Source organism: Haliotis asinina, chromosome 9 (genome assembly GCF_037392515.1).
Source record: "Haliotis asinina isolate JCU_RB_2024 chromosome 9, JCU_Hal_asi_v2, whole genome shotgun sequence".
NCBI lineage: Eukaryota > Metazoa > Mollusca > Gastropoda > Lepetellida > Haliotidae > Haliotis > Haliotis asinina.
Genome location: NC_090288.1, coordinates 47475554 through 47490607, shown reverse-complemented (window position 1 = coordinate 47490607; position 15054 = coordinate 47475554). Strand labels below are relative to the sequence as shown.

The 15054-nt window shown below is 37.6% G+C and overlaps 1 protein-coding gene across 4 annotated transcripts in view; it reads left to right on the top strand.

Moving 5' to 3' along the window:
• Positions 1 to 15054, top strand: part of LOC137295869 (protein kinase C delta type-like) — a 114157-nt gene that overhangs the window by 43347 nt on the left and 55756 nt on the right. For 3 of the 4 annotated variants that reach the window (XM_067827426.1, XM_067827429.1, XM_067827427.1), the window contains one exon: positions 9041 to 9124. The exons of the other annotated variant lie outside the window; for it this stretch is intronic. The gene's annotated coding sequence lies outside the window, so the exon portion shown is untranslated. The remainder of the gene's footprint in view (positions 1 to 9040; positions 9125 to 15054) is intronic. 4 annotated transcript variants of the gene reach the window in all.

Here is a 15054-nt window from a genome sequence, read left to right as displayed (position 1 = left end):
TGACTTGTCAAGTGATTGAATTTAGTTTGATGCCCCACTCTGCGATATTCCAGCTATATGGCAGTAGTCTGTAAATAATCTTGAGTATATATCTGCTTAGGAGGATTCCAGTTTAGTCATTTTCAATGTCTGAGGGAAAAGCCACCTCTAAATAATGTGTCAGAAACATGTTTATTTCACAGACTTCTCACAGACTGTGATCTTTCTAAATCACAGCATCCTTTTTTGTTTGGATGTAGTTTAATGCTGCATTCAGATATAGTCGAACTACATGGTGGTGATATGTAAGTTACTGAGTCTAGATCAGACAATTCAGTGATTAACATCATGAGCATCGATCTAAGTGCTTCGAATACATTGACAGTGACAACCAACTCTGCAAGTCTGACCACCTGATCCTGTTAGTCAACTCTTACGACAAGCAATTGGGCTACTGAAGATCATTTCAAACCCCAGATCTTCACAAGTCATCATCCTAATTTGTCATGTGTGTGTAAGCAGTAGGAAAGGATCATTAATAAATGAAATTTATGGCCTTTAGTCATAAAAATATCTAGTTTGTGGACTGTAAGATTTTAGGCCCTTACTCAGAAGGCCATACGATAAAGAATTTTGGATAGTAGGTGAAGAACATTATTGCATGCACTTATTTGTAAGATGTAAGAGCGACTGAGTGAGTGAGTGAGTTTAGTTTTTCATCGCACTTAGCAATATTCCAGCTATATGGCAGCGGTCTGTAAATAATCAAGTCTGGACCAGACAATCCAGTGATCAACAGCATGAGCATCGATCTGCACAACTGGGAACAAAAGACATGTGTCAACAAAGTCAGCGAGACTGACCACCCAGTCCTGTTAGTCGCCTCTTAAGACAATCATAGTCGCCTTGCAAGATGTAAGATCATGAGTAAGCAGGCAATAACATTTATGTCCTTCATACATTTGTTGGTGAGATAAAGGACTTTTGGACAGTAATCAGTAAATATTGAGTGGCCTTTGTCAGTAACCAGTAACACTTAGGCCCCATGTTCTTTAAGCAGTAATATACTGAGGGAAACAAGTAAGGGAACAACGCTTCATGGTAGTGTTTATTTATTCTCAGATTTCCTACCTCAGCACTATTCAAAACTTGTGATAAAAATATTAAAGGGAGACTTGAATTTTCCTGTTTTCCTTTATTTGTTTCTCACAAAGTATATTGGACATTCAGTCAGTAAGATATTGTTCTGAGTTTGCACAAAGTTCAAGGTTGGAATTCAGTAATTGTTGAGATCGAGGAACTTTGGTATTTATAACAATGATCTGTGAATCACCAGTGGGTTTGTGAATATATGTATTTCCTACTGTAGTTGTTTCCATGACTATGTTACATTTGGGGTGGTGGCGTGGCCAAGTGGTAAAAGCATTGGCCCATCACACTGAAGACCTGGGTTCGATTCCCCACGTGGGTATAATATGTGAAGCTGTCTTCTGCCATGGTACTACTGGAATATTGCTAAGAGCAGTGTAAAACCAAACTCACTCATTCACTATGATATATTTTTTAGCTTTTTATTGTCACTGCACTTCATCACTCATGTGTTAAAAACATTTCGAGTGGTTATACTCTCATCACAACTGTTTATCTGTTCCACTTGTAACATCACTAGGTGCGATGTTACTGTCATTCATTGTCTACTTGTATTGCTGTGGTCTGTTTACCCTTGGGAGATAAGGGCATTTCAAGTGGTATTTAAGTCGAAGAAACGAAGACACTGCTTTCATTGTAAAGTCTCTCCCATTATATTTTTTATCAAAGTGTCTGGATGATGTAAATACAAAGAACAAGTTGTTCCTTTGTAAAAAAGACTGACACTTGCCTGTCAAGATTTGCCTATTTACTGAATATTAATTCACATCCACAGATTTATCGTTTAGTACAGCCTTGCAGCAAGGCAAACTGTGAATACGTGCACATGAATACGTGCAAATGTTGTGGGTACAGCAACATGCTGTAAACTTGGACAAAGTACTGTGACTATGTGTCCCAGTCCACCTAGCTGTGAATTTGGTACCTTGTTAGGATGAGAAAGCCCCAATAAACTCAGTGCACCAAGAGGCAGCATGAGTTGTATGGTCCTCAGGGAGTAGAGGTTTGTAATATGATGTGACGTTGTGACATAGGGATTGACATCCAATGATCGAGGGAAACAAATACCAGCACCTAATATATTCACAGACTAAATATTGTCTGCACAGCAGCCTTGTGTTTAACATCAACTGACTGGGTGTATGTGAATTAATTCTTCATTTGTATTTTTAGGGGATGGTTGATAAAAGCATTCCCTGAACTGTAGACAGTCTTTTTAAGATGCTAACATGCATATTTTAGCTGGATGCAAACTTTGACAGTACTAAATAATGCTGGATGCTAGCATTTTAAAATGTTTCCAGCACTATTTTATCACACAAGTTTAAGTTTCCAAATCTCAAAGCCACTCAGAAAGTAAATTATGTTCTTGAATTGCCAGCTATAGACTTTCTGATGAATCCCAAATTTCGCAAATGGAGATGTAAAGCACTCTCTATCATCGACAAGAACTCTGTTTTTCAGTATATGTATGCAACACCTCCCAGGAGAGTCAGCATACATTCAGTTTTGTCAGTAAGTTATTTCCTGAAGATCTTGCCACCTGATATTTGATGTTTTATGGATGTTTTACTTTGAAGTGTGTTGTCTGTTTTCTGTTATTATCTCTCAGTTTTTCTCTCTGTAGGGAAGAGGATTAGGAAAAAGTGACAGTGAGATATCCAGATTGGAGTTATTGACTTGTTAATGTGTTTGTCATACCATGTTCAGCCTTGGACAGAATGGTTGCTGAGAATAAAATATTTTTTTGGGGTGAAAATTGCTAATGTTCATAAAATGTTGACACTATTGTTATTTGGACTTGCTTGTAAAGCTGTTGTATCTGTACAGAAACATTGCTTCTATTGGATAGCTGTCAAGCCATAAATATCATTCCCCTATGTCATGCCAGCTTTTAAATACCACTTAAACAAGTTATGTGTGTACTTCCTTGATTGTGGCATATTGTTTGATTAGTGAATATAAAAAGAAGGGAGATAACAACGTAAGAAAACAATAGCTCTTTGAAGAGTTACTTCAATCTGTGAGCATCCTCCCATTCAAATATGGTCAAGAATATTTCAGATGAAAAGTACAGATAACCTAGCTTTATGCTGAAACTCGTCATTTTCTATCTCTTAAGTGGAACTTCTCTAATTTAGTGGTGAAGTCAGACACATACTTGTATGAGGCGACCAACGGGATCGGATGGTCAGGCTGGATGAACTGTTTGACACATGTCATCAGTTGTGTAGAATGATGCTCATGCTGTTGATCACAGGGTTGTCCTATCCAGACTGGATATTTACAGACTGTGACCACATAGCTGGAATATATCTCTGTGCACTGTTAAAACAACCGAACAAAACCGAATCATAAGCCTGGCGGTAGTTGGGATTAACATGAGATGAGAAATGCTCAGAATAACATAGAAAACCTTGCAGCAATACAATCTGATGATTTCACTGGGCACCTAGACAAAGTCATGTAGTGTTATTACTTAAAAAATTGTTCTTGGCATTAAACTCTTCAGGTATTAGCGTCAGTGTCCACATTTCATTACCGACCATTTTCCTTTCAAAGTTGTCTGGACATTCAGTCACAGGTCACCTGTTTGACATATGATCAATGTTGTTTTTTACCTTGCTGAAAAGGGTAGCAGGGTAGCCTAATGGTAAAAGCATCTTCTCGTCATGCTTGAAAACCCAGATTCAATTCTGCATGAAGCTTATTTCTGGCGTCCTTCGCAGTGATGTTGCTGAAATATTGCTAAAAGCAGCATAAAACATGATACTCACATAGTCACAGAATTTGCTCAGACCTTCAGGCACATCAAGTGTTTATGGTATTTTTCTGGCCAGTAAACAGTGCACAAAATCTGAAATTCCTCATTTGCAGAAGTAATCATTTCAATCAAAATCTCATCAGTTCATTTATCATTTGCATGGCATGTTTGATTTCATGGCTTTACTATATTTTTTATCTAAATATTAACACAAGATGGGACATAAATGTCCCCATTGTAATTTCTCTATCAAAATTACCCCAAATTGAGGTGCCATTTCCATTTGGAATTAAACAGTGATGTGCGAAAATTGATGTTTATGCCAATATTTATGTAAATTTAATCAGGTAGTGGGTACAGTTTCAGAAGCAAAAGGAAACAACCCAATGCAAAATATGTTATAGTATTTATGTGTAGATAAGCTGTGTTCAAGTGTCTGTTTACCAACCTGAAGATCCTGGAAATGAAAGACTTGTACTGTAGTTATGATGTTTTGGCTGACAGTTGCATACAAAATGGAAACTGGGTGACATGAGTGTCCAAACTGGTTGATTGGTTTGTTGTTTTACGCCAGACTCAGCAACATTCAAGCTGTCTGGTGATGGCATGGACATAATTGAGCTTTTTCAGACAATCCAGTGATCAACAACATGAGCATCAATTTATGCAACTGGGTTATGATAACATGTATCAACCACGACCATAAGCCTGCCTCCCTTCTGTGGCCTCTTATGACCTGTATGATTTGCTGGAAGATCAATTCTAACCCTTATCGTGAACGACATCATTGTCCCCCAAAATGGAGATAAGGTGGCAACAGTGTCCAAAATGGAGATAAGGTGGCAACAGTGTTCAATATGGAGATTAGGTGGCAACAATGTCCAAAATAGAGATTAGGTGGCATCAGTGTCCAAAATGGAGATAAGGTGGCAACAGTGTTCAATATGGAGATTAGGTGGCAACAGTGTCCAATATGGAGATAAGGTTGCAACAGTGTCCAGTATGGAGATAAGGTGGCAACAGTGTCCAGTATGGAGATAATGTGCCACCAATGTCCAAAACGGAGATCAGGAGGCATCAATATCCAAAATGGAAATCGGTGGCAACGATGTCCAAAATGGAGATTAATTGACAGCAAGGTGCAGTTCCTGGTCATAATACCAAGTGACATGCATTAAAATTGTTGACAGGTTATCGTTTCTCAATGACACATTTAGATTTTATACAGTTCAGATTCTCATGAACATTTAAAGCTAACTGAGTACTGGATAACTCATTATTGATATTACTTTATGAATCTGTCATTGTATCATTAACTCCCCATTAAATCAAATTTGTACAATGTAATGTGAAAATCTGTCATGGAATTTCCAATTCATCCTGTCCCAAACTGTGTATTGACAAGCTAAACTGCATCCAATGACATTCAGCTGACGTGAAATAAACATGGCTCATTATATCAGATGTTAACCAGTTTCTATGGTTATCAATATCATCATGCTCCATGGGGATGAGGAGGGCGATTCAGAGGAATATGAATTACTACCACACTGGAAGTCAAATTTGGATGAGTGCCAAATCAAGTTTATTTCAGAGTGATATTTAGCTGATGATGCATGCTAGATGCAGTTGAAGAAGAAAGTCATGGGTGTCTCCTTTTGTGTGCACATATCTGCAGAATGAGTTCTCATGGCTGGTGAAATGAATGCATATTGGTTATGGCTTATCAGGTTTTGTGATTGCAATTGGTTGGTGAGAGGTTAGTCTGTGAGGTCGTGGGTAGGAAAGAGTGACTGAGTGAGTGAGTTCAGATGTTATGCCACTTTTAGCAATATTCTGGCAATATCATGGCAATGGATACCAGAAGCAGGCTTAACGGTTGTACCCATGTGGGAAATCAAACTCAGGCATGACGAGCATGTGTTTTAATCACTGCTATACCCTACATCCTCCCAATCAGTGCGTCACTGAGGTGGATGTGTCAGTGATGAATGAGTTAGTATGATGAAATGTTCAGGACATTAGTTTAAACATGTGAATGAATATTTGAGCTAGTTAACAAATATGCAAGTCAGCGATTTGATTGGTGAGTCATTTAATATGTGGTTGAGTGACAGTGACTTCACTGATGAGTGATTCATTGATTTGATCAGTTAGTGAGTGACAATGCCAATAAATGAGTGAGTGCTTTGATCATCAGAGAGTCAGAGAATTGATCGGTGAGTGAGTGAGTGAGTTCAGCTATTTTCCAGCAATATCACAGCAGGGGAAACCAGAAATAGGCTTCACACATTATATCTACTTAGGGAATCAAACCAGGCCTCTGGCATAAAGAACGAACACCTTAACCACTAAACTACCCCATCACCCCAAGTGATTGAGTATTTGTGTCAACCATCAAATAACAAGGGAATATCAACACCTGACTTACTCACTAGTTTTAATTCACACCATCATTGACCCTTTTTCTCACTGATGATTGTTTTATTCAGCCCACGCTTGTTTATTTACTATATAAAATAAAGGTTCCTGAATGCCATTGAATCTGTAAGTCTCAAATTCCAGGCCACTGACCATAGTAATTGAAGACAGACCTCCAGCTATCAATCTTCTCAAATTACAGAGAGCGATTGACATAAAGAGCTCATTAAAAGTGGGACTTGTGTACACAAATAGGTTTGATCTATATCTAGCACTATTCTTCTCCAGTAAAGGTCAATATTTAGCATAAGCAGTGTTTGTTCTGGTGGCAGGTAGTTCTCAGCATTGATTTCAAGATGGCTAATATCGACACTACTTTTATGTGCTAATGGCAGATTTCTGATATTGAGGAATATGTAGTTGTTCTGTTTTTTATACCATGGTGCTGTCTGTTTACAACTTGAATATGATGTTTAACACTGTCATTATGGCATGATGATCATCACCATGGTGGTGGTGGTGATGATGGTGGTGATGATAGTGGTGACGATGATGGTGATGATAAATATAATAATCTATGAACAAGCTTCCTGATCATAGATAACGATGACGATGATGATGATGGTGGTGGTGATGTGATGGCGATGATGATGATGATGATGATGATGATGTGAAGGTTGCGATGATGGCAATGAGATGGAAGCAATGATGGCGATGTGATGGTGGTGATAATGATGGCAGTGAAGGTGATGGTGATGATGATGATGATGATGATGTGATGGTAGCAGTGGTGGTAGTGATGATGATGAGGAGGAGGAGGAGGAGATAGCTACCAATCACTAACAAGCAACAGACTTAGCATGTAGAGCACAGTCAAACAGCATATGGAGCTAGTCAAGTCATGGTTTACCAACACCCAAAGTTTCCCTCGGAAACACCGACCATATGCTTCCATAGAAGTGTTGCTGACCCTGTTTGAAATACAAAACACTCCCAACCAGAACCTTGCTTGCCATTGTTGTCTGTCTTGAACACATCAAGAAATGCAGTAGAGGACACCACCTCAAGTCTAGTGTCATTTGGCAAATCTAGACTGCCTTAAAAATTACATATCACTCAAGGCTTCTCAAAGATGTTTTTTATTGTTTGAATATAACAATGATGCAGATGCATGTGTTACTCAACACAATATATTTGGGACATAAACATGTTTTCGGGGGTGGGGAGAAGGGGGAGTAGCCTATTGGTTACAGCATTTGCATATCACGCTGAAGTCCTGGGTTTGATTCCCACATGGGTCCAGAGTGTGAATACCATTTCTTGTGTAACCCTCAGTGATATTGTTGGAATATTTCTAAAAGTGCCATGAAACCCAGCCCACTTACTTAGATTGTATTTAATGTTTGTAGATGTATGTTTCTGGTGCAGGTCTGGGAGTGATTGACGCACCGTAAAGGGCTTATTGCTAGCAGCAGCAGTAGACATGAATATCAATAGCACTTTTACAGTATGCTGGATCAAGTTGCCCCACTGGTGAAAGACTTCCTGAATTGTCAATAGATGCAAATAACATTTACCATTTATCCAAGAACAACAGGATGGTGGAACTAATATTTTTCAAAGCAGAATAGCTAAGAAGATATTTTAGAAATACATCAAGGTGAAAAAGGATGTTGAGCTTATTTCAGCTTGCTAGTTGTCAGTAGGCTTGTTAAAATTGTCATTTAATACCTTTTTGAACCACATGAGAGACTGTCATTTTCAAGATGTTATCCTGAATTCCTGTGCTTCTGCAAAGTCATTATAATTTCTGAATGTTTCACATCTTCCGATTGAGTGAGTGTAGAACCTATATTGTAAAGAAAAACTGAAACGTTTATTCAGATTGCTAAAACTGGCCCCCATTGCATACAAATATATATTAACAAAATGAATAATCCAATCCAAATGGACCTATATGATTGAACAATGCATGGTTTCAGACCAGAGCTAAGGGCTGCTAGATTTGCAGATCATTCTAACTTGGAGTTGGAAGCAGTTGTTATTTTATTCTGTAGGATCTTTGAGGCTGACCAGTTTAAAAGGGAAATGTAAACTAATTTTATGAAACCAAGGATGCAAACTGTTGACATTTATCTACCATGATTAACCATGCCAGTCTGCTGTTAGATAGCAAAAGAAGGTCTAAGTGTAAAAGTCCCAACACAGTGCACCAAAACTTTTTCTGAAACTCATCAAATTAAGTCTCTATTCTGAGACAACCATATTGTCACAGAAATGAAGTTGTCTTTTTGAAAAATTACCCTAAAAATATAAAGTCCAAAAGGAGATTAGAGCAACTGTTTATTGCAGAGAAGTGGAACAGATTAGACTTTCAAAATGATATAGACTTGAGTTGGACCATTTTATTATATTCTCTAAGGTCTAAGAGACGACTAGCTCTTTACTCTACACTGACCCTGAATGAAACTGTCCCATGCACACAGTACAGGGCTAATATGAGTGATTTGTAGAAAACAGACGACGGCTATTAGCAGGAAATATGCTGGTTTATGGTTTTCCTAGCATATAAGCCTTGTGCTGAAGTGAGCCTCCTGGAGATAGTTCATGCTGGGAGGCTTGTTCCGACAGAGGCTTTGTTGCCCATTATTCTGAAATATGAAGACACAACTGTTCATGACAGTGGGGTCATTCTGTTTCTAATTACCGGATATTTGTGTATTTCAGACTGAATTTGGTCGGCAGAAGAAGCAACATAGCAACAGAATAATTGGATTTACCTCATCAAGAGGACTTCCTCATCATTGTGAGGTAGGACTGGTTTGGTTTATGATGTGGGTTAGTAATTCAGATTAACAGTGTTTGATTTGACAGTAATGTTTATTGGGATAAGCTGCAGTGTAGAATCAATGTTGATGATGTAAAGGATTGGTTAGGCCAGACCAATTTTATTTCTTGTTTTACGGATCTGTGGCCTAATGTTTTCAAGAATAAGAAAATTAGTAACCATTAATTTTTCCTACTCAAGAAATAAAATGCCTTTTATTTTTTAGAGGCCCAAAATGTAGACATATAAGAAATATTTTTATTTTTTTTCCCTATGTATGCTTAGTAAATTGACAGAAGTAAACTACTTTTAATATTTAGAAGGACTATTACTTTGGTGATTTTATTTGGAATTATTTTTCTTCCTGTATTTGGGTTTTCTGAGGACAAAAAGCTGAACAAGAAAGAAAATTGTTCTGGCCTTATGAATGTTCTGTGTGATGGCAGTTAGCATCAGTTCAGATTCTAATGCAGTCAAAGTCTGTCCACTTGGTCATAATGTTGTTGACAGAGTTCACTCCCCCTCCCCCTGGCAACAGGAATTTGTGTTATTGTTGGTGGATGAGTGCATGTTGTTTTAAGTCACAGGAAGATTCCACATGCATCACTGACTAAATCTTTGAATCAGTGCCAGTAAACCATTGGCTGAAAACAGCGCAGTGATCCTCTCAATTTTAGGTAACTGCTGGTCCATTGTGGCATAATCTGTCTTGGCACCAGATCCACCCAAGAGTTTGCAGTGACCATATGTCTGAAGTCTAGATTTCCACTGATTACATCATTCCAGAGCTTTGTCCGCACCATGCTAATTCTTTACATGTCATTGTCACTTGTAAAAATGCATAAAAAGAATTGTTGTCCACTCAAAGTTATTTTACACTTAATACAATTTGAAATTACTGTTCATAATTTGTAATGCATATGTCATTTACTGGCCAGGTAAATATTTGAGTAAGAAATTTTGTTTAACTGAACTTTTTATTTTCTGTTAGAACACATTGCACCTCAGGCTTTTTCATTTGTTTTACTATTTTTACAAGAAATAGTGCTGCTCAAGTGTTGCAAGATAAAACCAGCTGGAAACAATCTCAAGTGAGCCATTCACTAAGCTAGAACTATTCACCTGAACCAGCTTGTCATAGAATTGATTCCTACCTGAAGTTTTTCAATTTGCAAGGGAATCATACGCCTGGTGTATGGTTTTCCAATTTCCAGGGGGAATTAATTGTCCTTAACATTAGAAGGTAAATTTACAAAATGTATCTTTTTATAGTTTTCTCATTAACTAGAAATAAGTTGGTACTAAAAAGAGATGATAAGAGGCTCACGCCTTGTCTGTCATTTATACTATCAGCTTATGTGCATGCAAACAAAATTAATAGTCTTTTTTCCAGTTAATAATATTTACAGTCAACATTATTGTAAAGCAGGTTAATGAAGATGCATGGCCTTGGGCTAACAAGTTGAATGAGCAAGAGATGTGATAAGAAAATCTTATCACTATCAGTCTTGGTTTGTTTGTTTGTTTGCAGTCAGCAATATTCCAAAATTCCAGTCTGTAAATAATTAAGCCTAGACCAGACAATCCAGTGATCAATCTACACAGTTGGGATATGATGACAATTTCCTAACTACTGATTGTAAATGATATATGGTAGACTGAAGGATGGTGTATAAATTACTCCTCTTGGCAATGCTGATTTGTGATTAATCATTTCTTTGAGAATCACATCAAGGATCGATTCAAATATCTGGAATATAATGCAGGACTGTGGATTTTTCAACGGAGCGCAACATATGACATTAGTCTGTCTCACAGTCTCTGAATCACAATATTTTCCCTACTGCCATGCCTTCCCTGCAGCACTAAAGCCCTAAACGATGCAAGTCAAGATTTCCTCAGATTCTGAATGTCCTATCTCTCTTAGACTCTCTTTTCAATTTAAATGGGTTTATTTGTATGTCAAAAGTAAATTTTAGTGTTGTCGATGTCTGATATTTTTAGTAGTGTTGCACATGACTAGAGACAAGATATGTTTGTTTACAGTTACATGATAGGGTCTTGTGTCAAGATCAGCTGTGGATGAGGAACTCGGGAATGTTTGTTGACCTGGGGTTACTTCCCTGCTGACAGTTTTATTAAAAAACAAGATCCTTCCTGATTCCATGCTGATGGGAGGGTTTGGCAGGTTATAGGCAGCTCTTAGCAACATTCCTGTGATATGGTGAGGAACACCCTGATAGGATCCACACTTTGTGGAGATTTGAACCTGGGTCTTAGGCCTGATGAATGAATGTTTTAACTGCAGCGCTACACGTCTTGTCTCTCGCCATGTGCAACTGTACCAAAAATGTCATACATACACTTGGTATGGTGGCCAAGTGGTTAGACTTGCACAAGTCTCTAAGGTACTAATTAATAGTTTAAAATGATGATTTTTATAATATAAATAACTGTCTGCTTTTCTAGACTTTCATATTTCATTTAATTATCTCTCAATTACAGTCATGCACAAGCAGAAAAACAAATAATTGATAGGACATATGTCCGAAAGCCCAATATTATCTGACATTTTAAAATTGCTTCTGTTGATAATTTTAGTCAGTGTGAGAGTCATTTAGTGTCCATGAATATTCATTAGCCGTGTTAATTAGACCAATCAACGTTCTAGATGCATTAGCAGAAGTTAATAATAGTGTATGTAGAGAATGGTACATACAAGCAGTGTTTGTGGGTCAGTTTGTGTGAATGAGGCCAGTGAATGAGGCCGTGTCTGCCCAACGCATGGTTACTCAAGCAGAATTTGTTTCAGTTAGATATCTCTTCTCAATCTGTCTCATGTAACCACATTCCGAGGCAGGTGTAAGGAGGTATGCTTGTATTTTCTTACGCTGTACAGATTGTTGCTGTGTGACTTGCTCACAGCCGGAAATTAAACATGTGAGAGTCACCAACTAGAGATTCGTACAGGTGAAAATGTAATAAGCTGATATCGATCTGTTAATGGAGCTGAGTACTCAGCCACAGTGAATATGAGCTGAATTCTATCAGTGAGAATCTGAATATTGTCATAGTACATGGATAATATGCTGTGATGGATGCTTGTGTGAGTATTCGGTAAGTCAGTAAATTCACTAACAATGCATGAAGGGTCTTTACCTCAAGTAACATATTGTTCACTGATTTTTATTAAGAGGTGTGTATTCGATTCTCATGTGATGAACTGAAAACACAAGATAGAACAGCATGTTTGGTGTCTGAGGTAGAGAAAGAGGAGCGCAACTTCTATACCTAGTTTGGGATTTGTCAGGGACTATAGAATGGATTTTTAACAGGAGGGTAAACACTAATTTCAAATCACTAGGAACAGGAACCTGTTCAAATTGCTTCTCAGGTCACACATTTCTTTTATTTTCATTACCGATTTTTCCTACAAACACATGTCATCAGTTGAAACTTAAAAAATCCAGATTGGTTTTTAGGTTCTTCATTGAACACGATATCATAGAGTTTCTTTACATTTCTACTGAAAAACATTTGTTTACTCGTTAGACATTGATGCAAAATAGTGGTTGCATGTTAAAGATTTTTTGGGGTACTGCAAATATCAGCTTATTGACAGGATAGCACAAAATTCGAATTTTCTTCTTTTTTTTTTCTCTTTAATAAAAATGAGTCAGCAGATCAATAGAACAGGTTAACACAATATGCCTTATGATAAACAGTAGAGGAGTAATGGTAAACAGTAAAACTGTAAGGTATAATGTGAAGACCTGAGTCCTGTCAGAAACTGTAAACTGGCATCTCCCATCCTTGCAGTTCGTTTGGAAAATAAGACAAACAGTTCTTTTCGTATGAATGCTTGTTGTTTTTAAATGAAGAGACTCTCCCTCTAACATCTGCATCAATTGCTTGATCCATCAGGTGTACTACCAATCCTGAGCTCAATAAAAATCAAGATTGTCTGCCGCTGGCCGAGGCGTCTCCCATTCTCATGGCTTAATGAGAAAGTAACGTTATTAGATGTAAGGAAGGGGAATCCTGTTGGAAAGGGCGAGAAAAAGTTATGATTTTTCCAAGTTGGTTAAAACTCACGAATATTCATTACATTGCAAAATTTTGATAATTCACAGACTTAGGCCACTTCCTAGTTACTCGTCAGTGATGTAAACAATCGCTAAGGATCACGCATTGGTGATCTCAGCAGAAAGTGTGTTTACCACGAGAATAGGAAGAAACCCACGAGAATAGGAATGGTCCTATATAGCATGATAGTAATTAATACAATGGATGAATGTAGTGTTACTCTTTTAATACCTTGCTATGTCTACCTCAGAAACATTTTGTGTAATAGCCCTGAACATCTTTCAGTTCATAGACACGTCTGAACTCTTTATCATAATAAACCTGGTAAAATGTGATTTCAGGGTAGAATAGGTACCAGGACAAATGATTGTGTTGGTGAGTGAGTGAGTTCAGTTTTACAATGTTTCCACCAATATTTCAGCAATATCATGACAGGGTACACCAGAAGTAGGCTTCACATGTAGTGTTGAGGATTGACTGGTTACAAAGTGTGAACTGGATGAATGCGTGACTTGTTGCCATGACAACATACCCCAGAGCATATGCTGTCAACCACAGGTTTGTATGGTCCAGACTACTATCTTCATGTAACTGCATAGGCCTACTGCAGAAGATCAGCCTTTTACTGATGTGCGTTTGAGTGATGCAATACGAGTCTGTATTGTTTCACACCACTTTTAGCAATGTTTCAGCAATATGAGAAACAAGCTTCACACAATTTGTACCCATGTGGTTAATCGAACTCCGGTCTTGAGCCTGCTGAGTGAACACTTTAACCACTAGGCTACCCCACCGCCACTTTAATGCATGTAGCATTATGACTGATGCATAAATTGACTAAATCCTTAAATAGCTTTGTAATAGTTTAATGTATGGATATGTAATTCTGTGTAGCTGCACTCATGATATTTAATCTACATTAGCCGCATTTACAAAAACATTTCTAGTGTTCCCCGATGTGATATTGCTGGAATATTGCTAAAAGTGGCATTACACTAAAACCAGCGCACTCACAAACATGCTTATAATGAAGTGAAAGGTGTCACAAACTGGTTCTTTCTTGTGGTCACTTATTCAAATGTTTTGTGAGTGAGTGAAACCAGTTTCATTGTGATGGGACACCAGAAATGTGTTTCACACATTGTACATATGTAGGGAATTGAACCCTGGCTTTTGGCGTATTAGGGGAACACTTCAACCACTAGGCTACTCACTGCATCAAATGTAACATTGTAACTTAAAACAGCTATGGTAGGAAATACATATATTCACAGACCAGGGGCTGTTCCTGAAAGCGTTTGTAGCGCTACGACAGTCATAAGTCTATGTTAAAGTATTGGAGTTACGGTCATCTTAATAATATAATGACTGAGTCATGGCCTTGATCTTTTAGTACATAATCTATGGAGGCCCAGTATTTTACTGACTGAAGGTCCAACTCATAGTGAAAGAAACAAACGAACACAGGAAAATTCAAGTTTTCCATTAATATTTTCCAGTTTCCAGTTTCCTCACAAATCACTGTTCAGAATTTGTGAGGAAATGTGAGAATAAATAAAGAAACAATGCCATGAAGTGGTGTTCCCTTACTTGTTTCCCTCAGTATATTACTGCTTGAATAATATAGTGCCTAAGTGTTACTGGTTATTGAGAAAGTTTTTCAGTATTTATCAGTTACTATCCAAAAGTAATTTATCTTATCAACAACTAGGTCCAATCCAGAACTGTTACTTCCTACTTACCGATGACATCATATCTTATATGCTGGACTAAAATAGTTAGGGATATATGTAAATTATGAAATTATGAATAATGATATTTCTACTCA